Source organism: Microcebus murinus, chromosome 16, assembly GCF_040939455.1.
Source record: "Microcebus murinus isolate Inina chromosome 16, M.murinus_Inina_mat1.0, whole genome shotgun sequence".
Classification (NCBI taxonomy): domain Eukaryota; kingdom Metazoa; phylum Chordata; class Mammalia; order Primates; family Cheirogaleidae; genus Microcebus; species Microcebus murinus.
In genome coordinates this window covers 41,977,109-41,987,412 of record NC_134119.1, presented here as the reverse complement: position 1 = coordinate 41,987,412, position 10,304 = coordinate 41,977,109, and the positions used below count along the sequence as shown (strand labels likewise).

The window sequence follows — 10,304 nt, the reverse complement described above, 5'->3', positions numbered from 1 at the left end:
TGTCTGTGCAGCCAAAACAATATTCCATATTCATGAAACATTTTGTTTTCCTACAGAGCAGCAGTCCCCAACCTTTTCAGTACCAGGGGCTGATTTCATGGAAGACAATTTTTCCACTGACTGTGTTTGGGGGCTTGGGGGGGACAGGAGGTGGAGCTCAGGTTATGCAAGCGATGGGGAACAGCTATAAATACAGATGAAGCTTCATTCGCCTGCCCGCCACTCACCTCCTGCTGTGCAGCCTGGTTCCTAACAGGCCACAGACCAGTACTGGTCCTCAATTCGGGCGTTGGGGATCACAGCTCCAGAATACGTAGGAAGTCTGCCTTTCCCAGTCTCCTTTGCATCCAGTTCTGGTCATGTGACTAGTTCTGGCCAATAGGATGTGGACAGAGTGAGGTTTGCTTCTTCTGGGATTGGCCCCTCAGCTACAGGGTCATTTAATTCCCCCCAGGGTGACCCCCATGGCAAGCTCATTGCCAGCACCATCAGCTTCTTTCCACCTAGCTCCAGGAGATGTGGAACTTTCGTAACACTTCCTTGCACAAGGAGAGTCTGGGAGCTAAGGTTAAACTCTCCTTCTATCATACAAGTCTCTAAATTTTTGCTGTGTTGACCCAAGGGTCTCTGTGGAGCAGCTTCCTTCCATACTTCCAAAGGAAAATGGGGCAAATGCCCCTCATTTCTCAATCTTGCCTTCAGCCTAGATCAAGAACTCAACCTAGAGAGCAGGGGTCAGGACACCAGCATCTCACCACTTGCTTTCCCATATAACAGGGCCACAAGTTCACACTTTTTAGAAACATGTATCTTCCACATGCTCCCACCACCCCATTTTACTAGGTCTGGGTTACATAAAGTGTAGTCTAATCTAGTCAACTTTACTTGAACCAATACATTGAAAATCTCCTAGTTAACTCAGTATATTTTGGATGAAAGCTTAGTCTTCTAATGCTCTGCTCCTTTAGAGGTGCCATGTGGTATTTGAGGTGGGGGCTTCTTGCTGGTGGAGGAGAGGGGATCTCAGATCCACGCACAGAGATTGAGGTACCACTGTGGCTCCTCTGGCCTCCTTGGAGAGGCCCTAGTCCTTCTGTTCCCCAGGCGCCCTGTTTTCACAGGAGGGTGCAGCTGTGGCTGGTGAGCTCGTGGTCCAGCTCCTTCACCCCACTGGAGTCTGGAGTCCTCTCCCTTGAGTTGACTTCCCAACCTAATCCTCTCTTGTGCAGTGCTATGCTTGGGACTTACATCCACTCCCTAGCCCGGTGACCTTCCCTGCAGCTCTTAGCTACATGTCACTTTGCCCCAACATGGTGACCCTTCTGTCAGCTTCCCAGGGCTTTACCACTGATTCTCTTCCCCACAGCAGCCCTGGGGTCTGCATGAATCCTTACCATGCCATGTGGGAGCCAAAAGACCATGGAAGTGCTAACTTCAATTCTCTTCTCCTTCTTTGCCTTATTAGAGGCCCTAAAACTCCAAGTGGATCACATGGCCAATGTCCCTCGGCTTCTAGTTTCCCCCTGACCAAGGACAGGGGGAGGATCGGAGCATACAGCCCGCCATCTTTCCCCCACCCCTTCTCCTTCTCACAGTTCCCTAGGGGCTTGCATTCACTTCCGGTCAGCCAGGACTTCCCTTTCATCAAAGCCTCTTTCCCAGTGGGGTGTCTCCACCTCCCCCTCCACCTGGCTATGTTTGCAAAGTGGATGTTGAGTAACATTCAAGGGATAGAAATAAAAATTATATTGGCTTATTTTTACTTTCAAAACGCTATTCTGCCAGAAGCATATAGATGACATTGAATCTTGGATGAAAGACTCTGATTATTTTACTATGGAAAGAATTATTTATTCCTTTCAATATTTTGATAAATACAACATGTCTTGGCACATCCCCATGACACATATTCACCCCTAACACATTCACTACTCCCCCCGACCACGAAGTGCTGCACTTCAACCAACTGTGCAGCCACTTCAGGTGGACCTGCTGTCCCCAGCACCTGCTCCTCCCTCCTCAGAGGGTCCTGCTCTGCCACCCTCAGAGTCACAGGCACAGAGCTGAGCCAGGCAGGATTCAGGCCAGTGGTGTTCCCAGAGTGGGGTAGCGAATGCCTACCATGGGGACAGAGTAAACCAGAGAGACTGCAGGCCAATACACCAAAGTGTTTAAGGACATTTTCCAGGTGTTCCTAAAGCCCAGAGCTTCTAATGGTCCTAAAGATCTGCATTCTCCGAGCTCAATTAAATCCATCTGATGCTCAACTGTACCTTAGTTCATATTGTCACTGAGGCCACCCCTCAGTAATTCTGAATTTCCACCTTTGTCTGTTTGACTGTGTTCCATTTTCCCAGCCTACAATCTTTAAAAATGTATTTTTTGTAAGACTAAGACTGAATAAACATTTGCCCTCCCTTTCTCCTCTCTAGCCGCAGTGTGTGCCTGTAGAACATTCTGGTGGTCGTTGCTTGCCCCAAGAAGCATCACCCTATGTAGCGCCAAGTTCAATCACTGATATTTTCTCCCACACAGGCCATTGTGCCCTGAGCCTGCCTGTCTTTCATTGTAATTATACATTAAAAAAGCACTCAGTCAAAGATTTCTGACCTGCAATCTCCTTCTTAACTCTGAGTGTTTCTAGCCTATTCCATAAGGTGTGGGGGTGGAAAGAGTGTGGACTCTAGGAGGAGGCAGACCTGAGTTTAAATTCTGGCTTCACTCTTTGCCAGCTGTGCAACCTCAGGCAGGTCACTTAACCTCTCTCGGTCTCAGGTCTTGGCTGTATGGGGAGACAGACAGAACTCTGCTCTTTTTGCAGGGAGGAAGGAGCCTTAGGGAGGCTGGGACTGCAGATCCCACGTGGATGAGAGAGAACTGCTGTGGCAGCATGGACAACGTGAGTCAGTCTCAGAGAAGAGACAAGTGAGCCTGAGCCCAGTGATGCCGGCGATGTTGGTAAAAAGGAAGGAGCTGGAATCCCCCAAGGGAAGGAGATGGGACACAAGGACTGTGCCGTCTGGCTGCTTTGACCAGTGGGGCTGCAGGGAGGGGGGAGGTCGGGAGAGAGGCAGCCACATGGGCAGCTCTCACTTGAAGGCTCAGACTGCAAGGCCCTTGTGCAGGACAAGGGAGGGACAAGTTCTGTCCTCCTGCACTGCCTTGTCGGAGTGTCTTTCCAGCCCTTCCATTAATAAAGCCACACGACTGCAGTGCCGCCCACTGTGGGTTTCTCTGAGGAAAACAGACAAAGGGGGAAGAACAGGGGAGAGAAATGTCAATTCATGGAGCCTCCAGCAAAGGAAGGTGAGTCACGACCCCACCACCCTAAGGTGACTCTGTGGAGTCACCGTCTCAGCAGCAGGGGAGGGATCAGGACCTGCAAAGTTAGCAAATGACATGAGGGAATGAAATGGAATCATTCATTGTCCCCAGTAGATTGGTAAGAAAAGCCTTCACAGGCAGAAATGCAAGGCCCCTCCTGCACCTAAGTGATAGGATTGAAAAGGTGAGGATGGGAAGGAGTGGAGGACTCTGTGTGATCACAGGCACAGTTCAAGGTTAATTGGAGCTGGTTCATTTCTCAATCCCTAGTGAACTAATGGATCTAAGCAATGACCTTCAGTGGCCACCAGTATCACTTACATAGAGGTGCCAGATAGCAGACTCCCCCCGACAAGGGAGTGCATACCACCACGCACGAAGTAGCCTTGCCCAAAGCAATTGAACACGAATCTAACTGAGTCTCTAGAACCGGCTGACAATTTACAAGAAATACAGGGGACAGAGGAACATATTAAACCACACCATGGGGAAGCAGTCAGGGAAATCTAGACTGTGGCGAATTCTACAGGATAAACAACTAGTTTCTTCAACAAAATAAATGGCAAGGAAAAAGCACGGAGGGAAAACCTATAGAAAAAGAGACTTTGAATATATAGCAGCCAATACATATACTTATATGGATTCTGATTGAAACAAACAAAAAGCTGTTAGCCATTATGACACTTAGGAAATCAGTGACAATTTGAACATTGACTAGGTATTTGATGATATCAAAGAATTAGTGTAAATGTTTTGGTGTGATGATTGTGTTCTAGTCATGCTTTTAAAAATGGTTCTATTTATTTAGAGACATTGTTTTAGTAAACAATTTAACCATGCCCTAAGAAAGGGCTGGCTTTTGCCCTAAGCTTCTGGGAGGTAACCTCTAAACCCTTGGAATGTCATGCGTGATAGGATCGTCTTTGTTTGAAGCTGAGGCTGGCCACACCAGGAAGTCTAAAACTGTAACCTACGGTAGAGGGTTTGAGTCATGTGCTATCAATTCTACCTCCACATGGGCTGGGACTGGGGTTGGCCACATGGGTGGTTGACCACGGAGCCCCAACAAAAGAAGCTGGACACCAAGGCTCAGGTGAGCTTCTCTGGTTGTCAGTACTCCGTGCATATTGTTACACCTTGTATTAGTATGCTTGGGCTTCTGGAACAAAATATCACAGATCTAGTAGCTTACACAACAGAACGTTATTCCTCACAGTTCTGGAGACTGGAAGTCTGAGATCAGGTTGACAGCATGGTTGAGTTCTGGCGCAGGATGTCTTCCTGGCTTCCAGACAGCTGCCTCCTTACTGTGTCTTACATGGTGAAGAGAGAGTGATTTCTTGCCTCTTCCTCTTCTTATAAGTACACTAATTCTATCATAATCCTGTCTTCTTATAAGGACACTAATATCTATCACATAACTCACCCTTATGACCTCACCTAACTTAATTACCTTCCAAAGGCCATACCTCCTGATACCATCATGTTGGGAGTTGGGGCTTCAACATATTAATGAGGGGGGGGGTCACTAACATTTAGTCCATAAAATACATCAATGCCAGGGAAGTAGTGACTTTCATGGGGATAAGACAGCAGAAGCTCTGCATTTGGAGGTCTCTTGGACTCTGCCCGATGTGCTCCTTCCCTTGGTTGATTTTAGTCTGTATCCTTTGCCTATAATAAATCATAAACTATAGCTATCAGTGAGCTCTTTGAGTCCTTCTCATGAATTCTCAAACCTGAGCATGGTTTTGAGAACCCCTCTGCCTAATTTTGCAGTAGGTGTCGGAAATGAGGGTGGTCTTGTCTGTACTGTGTCAAACACTAGGGACACATACTGAACTATTTATAGATACAATGAAATGATATGTTGCCTGGGGTATATAGATGGGGGTATACAGGGAGCAGAATTATCCATGGATTGGAGGCCATTGCATGTTCAATATTCCATTTAGTAAAATGTTCAAAGATTTTAGCTCAGTCTATTCAGGCAATCCTTCCCAGTTCAGATGGTAGAGATTTCCCTTCCCATCACCACCACCCCATTAGGACTGGGCACCATCACCTTCTCTCGGGTTTACAGGTGGAGAAGGGTCCATGTGGTGGCCTAGGTCAGGTGAGCACTAAGCAAAGCTTCAGGCACAAGCAGTCCCTACTAACAGGCATTCGATGGCTGCTGTTGAAGGAGAGCTCTTGCTGGATATCCAAGGAGAGTTAACAAAGCCCCCATGCCAGTGACGGATAGTGCCTGTTGAATGGAGTCAGGCATGTGTCACCGAGGTGGCAGCAACTGGCTCCCATTGCTTGAACAAGCCTACTCAGTGTGATGGTGCTGGCCATCAGGGTGTTTTGCTCTGACCAATATTCACACTTCACTCGTTCTGCTTGGGAATTGCATAGTGTAAGCCTCACGCAGAGACTGCACTTGTCTCCATTAGATAAATTACAGAGGATCAGGTGCTCACTCTGTCTGCCACACTCTGTCAGTGTGGGCCTGACTTCAGCAAAACCTGCCATAGAATCTAGAGCTGGTCACTCAGGAGGCAGGGATTGTTTAGAAGCTGTTCTGGCAGCAGGGAAGGGGATGGTGTTCTATGTTATTCCAGTGGCAATTCCGAACGAGAACTCCAGCACCCAGAGTCCCAGGGTGGCTCTAAGATGCAACCTGGCTTTGGTGGTACCAGCCTCAGTGCTCAGAGTTTGGAGATGGCAGTGAACTTAATATTAGCTCCTGTATCCAAGGACCACACATGTGACAAAGTGACAATGTCAGCTTCTGTATCTAGTCTCCAGGGTGGGAACAGGGGAGGTGTCAGCTGCAGCATTCAATGTCTAGGGTGGCCCTAGCTGTGGCATCAACTACAGCATTTAAAGCCTAGGGTGGCCATGCTGTGGTCTTGGCTGCAGCATTCAAGGTTGAGGGTGGCCCTGGCTATGGCAAAGGCTGCAGCATCAGAACTTTCATGGTGATGAAAATGTTTGTTATCTTGGTAGAGGTGTGAGTTACACAGGTGTATACATTTGTGCATGGGCATGCACTGACACACATACACACACACATGCACACATTCATTTATCTGGCAGCCTAGTTTAAAACTAGCTCAGCCTGGGGCAGTTTTCCCTGGTAACTGTCTTGAGAGCTCATCTCAAGGTTAGACCTCGCAGTGTGCTTCAGCGCACACGCAGCTCTGCGGGAATCCAGGTGGGAGGATTCCCTGGCATTATTATTGCTACTTTTTAAACGGACAAGTTCTATTTTCAGAAGGAAGTGGAAGGCGCTGATTGAAGGCTGTTATATATTTCAAAGTCACGAGGGTTTCCCTGTGTATCCGACAGAGGCAGAGCTCTGCTCTTTAGCAGTGAAAGCTTTCAGCCTTTCTTGGGTTTGCTGACTGTTAGTGAACTACTAAATACCGCAAAGTGGGTTGGGGAGGGGGAGTGGTACCCCCACATTGGCGGAACATTAAAATAATGGAAATTTCTAATCTCTCTGGAAGCGTTTCAATGTGATCAGAAAGGGGAAAATACATTGGGCAACCTCCCAAATTTCCTACTATTTCTAAATGAATTCCCTACAAAGGTACAGTCCCAAAAAGCCCTACAAATAAGCCTAAGGTTTGCTTGTTTGGTGAAGGTGTCTTCGTGCCTTAAACACACACATTTTTAAGGATCTTGTATTTTCATACGCCCTACCCACACCACCTGCTGCGGGGATTGCTGCTCCCAGGCGTTGGGACTGGGACTGCCTAACACCGCTTCCCTTCACCCCAGTTGGACTGGTACACACCCACATGGTACAGGGCGCCATTCGTGGGATGGAGAAAGTCCAAGGCCAGGCTGAGGCATAAGGAGGTGGGTCATATTTCTGGCTATCGGATGCATTCAGTTTATATCTGAACCAAACCATTCCCCTCGGCTGGTGCCCACTGCCCTCCTGGCCTGCCCTGAGACTCCTGTGTGACTGTATGAGATTGCAACCTGGCAAGAAAGCAGAGCTCTAGCTGTGGAAGGTAACTGACACATGGCAAGGGAGTGGGGATGGGAGAGAATAAGATACGCTGATAAAATAGTACCACTGGCTTCTCTCCACATGAGTTGTGTGAGTTGTATCAGCAACCAAGACAAAGTTCTCAGGTCTAGTTTTCTACCTTCTACCTGAGTTCGTTAAACAAAAGGTTGAGCATGCCACTCAGGGTCATATAAATGCTTCCATCAGCAGAAGACCAAGGGTCCCTGTCCCCTTAACATGCTTTTCCATCTTAAATAAACAATACGGGAACAAAGTGATTTTTACTTTAGCTCTCATGAACGCATGTTTTTGTCTTCAACTGAAAAGCTGGTACAAATAGTCTAAAGCAAACAGAATTGTTAAAGAAAAGCAGTTGCTATTGGCATTCACACTGGAAAACTCCCCACAGGTCCTCCTAATAGCAAGACATCTGTGTGCCAGGGTCAGCTGGTGCCCAGCTGGTGATGGTGCTGGCAGTGCTGACAGGGGCTGGCTGTCTGGCTCAGCGGGGCTTCTCATCTCTCTTCTCTGTCCCTAGGCCAGAGTGAATTCATCTTCTCTGAAAGAAGATGAGCTCTCCATATTTCAAGTTCTGCTCATCCTTCAAAAGAAGGGGACTAGGCAAGTTGCCCAGAGAAGGCTTCTTAAAGGAAAGAAAAAAATAACAAAGAAAGAAAGAAACAGAAAAGCAAGATAAACGTGTTTTTTTTTCATAGCCCAAAAGGTGAAACCTAAAATTCATGGGGAAAGAAAAAATAAAATGGAAACAATGACAATGTAAGATGCTAACCAAGGATAAGTGAAGGAAACATGAGGATTTATCTCCACTGCTTCTCTGCACATTTAAAATTATTTCAGAGCAATATTGCAGAATAGAAAGTTCCAGAGTTCATCCCCTCACAGAAACATTGATTTGAACAACTACTCAAGCACCTGGATGAAGCAAACAAGTCAGAAAAGACACAGTGAAGAGGGTAGGAAGGACAGTTTCACGTTACCTTAGCCACTCCTCCCCTAAGCCTGTCCAGTGTTGAAAGAGATATTTTCTTTTCTTTATTTTTTTTTCTTAATTCAGTCTCCCTAGAGACTGTCAAAAATTGCCAATGCTGACTGTATTTTAAGTAGTCGTGGCAGGGTATTGGGAAGAGTTTTTAATTAGCAATAATCGCACCTCAGATAAACCGCATTGGCTACAATATTGCCACTGCACAAAGCTTGAAAGAGATTATTTTCAATGAGATATTTTTCAATGAAGTGGTGCACAACCAACTTCACACAGACCCCAGCACCAGGCCTGCTCCAGGGAACCCAGACATTAGGTCAGCCCCCACAGACCCAGACTCTAGGTCATCTCCCAAACACCCAGGCTCCAGGGCCACTTCAGCACCAGGCCAGCCCCTGTGATCCCCTCAGACCCACTCCTGAAAACACTCTTAAATAGCTAATGAGTCAACTAGGAATTCAAAAAGAACATTAAAAGCAAATTTTGAGATAAATGAAAATAAAACACAACATACCAAAACTTATAAGATGCAGTAAAAGCAGTACTAAGAGGAAAGTTTATAGTAATCTACATTAAGAACATCTATATTAAGGAAAAAGAAAGATCTCAAATAAACAACCTAATGTTACACTACAAGGAACTAGAAAAAGCAGAACAAACTAAGCTCAAAGTTAGCAGAAGGAAGGAAATAAAGATTAGAGCAGAAATAAATGAAATAGAGACTAGAAAAGCAATGGAAAAGAGTTGGTTTTATGAAAAGATAAACAAAAATGACAAACTTTTAACTAGACTAAGAAAAAAAAGGAGAAGATTCCAATAAATGAAATTATAAATGAAAGAGGAGACATTTCAACTGATACCATAGAAATACAAAGGACCATAAGACACTACTATGAACAATTATGTATTGACCAATTGGATGACCTAGAAGAAATGGATAATTTCCTAGAAACATAAAACATAGCAATACTGAATCTTCAAAAAATTAAAAAATCTTAACAGAACATTAATAAGTAAGGAGATTGAATCAGTAAGCAAAAGTCTTGCAACAAAGAAAAGCTTAGGACCTGATAACTTCCCTTGTCAAAAAAATAATGTCAATCCTTCTTAAACTTCCAAAAAATTGAAGAGGTGGGCATACTTCCAATCCCATTTTACAAGGCCAGCATTACACAATACCAAAGTCAGACAAGGAAACCACAAGAAAACAAAATTACAGGCTAATATCCCTGATGAACATAGATACAAAAATTCTCAGATAAAAAGCAAATCAAACTCAACAACACATTAGAAGGATCATATACCATGGCCATGTGGGATTTATCCCTGACATGTAAGGATGGCTCAATATACACAAATCAATAAATGCGTTTAATCACATTATGGAATGAAGGATAAAAATCATATCATCTTCTCAATAGATACAGAAAAAGCATTTGACAAAATTTAACTCTCAATAAATTAAGTAGAGAAAGAATATACCTCAACATAAAAAAGGCCATATATGACAAGATAACAGCTAACATCACACTCAATAATAAAAGTTGAAAGTTTTTCCTCTAAGTTCAGGAACAAGATAAGGGTGCTCATTCTCATCTGTTCAACAGAGTGCTCTAGCCAGAGCAATTCAGCAAGAAAGAGAAATAAATGGCACCCAAATTGGAAAGGAAGAAGTAAAATTATCTCTGTTTGCAGATGGCATGATCTCATATATGAAAAACCCCAAAGATCTAAAGACTCCAGCAAAAAACTTTTAAAACTAATAAATGAATTCAGTAGAGTTGCAGGACATAAAATCAACGTTCAAAAATCAGTTGCTTTTTTCCCCAAGATGGCAGACTAGGGGCTTTTCCAGTGCACCTCATCCACTTAGAAAAGCTAAAATAGTGTGTAGACAATTACACTTTGAATACTTGTTCAAGAAGGAATGTGGGAGTTCAACAGAAAAGCTAAAGGAAACTCCAGATC

The 10,304-nt window shown here is 44.9% G+C and overlaps 1 non-coding gene across 1 annotated transcript; it reads right to left on the bottom strand.

Moving 5' to 3' along the window:
- Positions 1-8,408: 8,408 nt before the first annotated feature.
- LOC142861426 (U4 spliceosomal RNA) lies at positions 8,409-8,549 on the bottom strand. The gene has a single exon (XR_012912661.1). It is a non-coding gene; the product is annotated as a U4 spliceosomal RNA (small nuclear RNA).
- Positions 8,550-10,304: the final 1,755 nt, after the last annotated feature.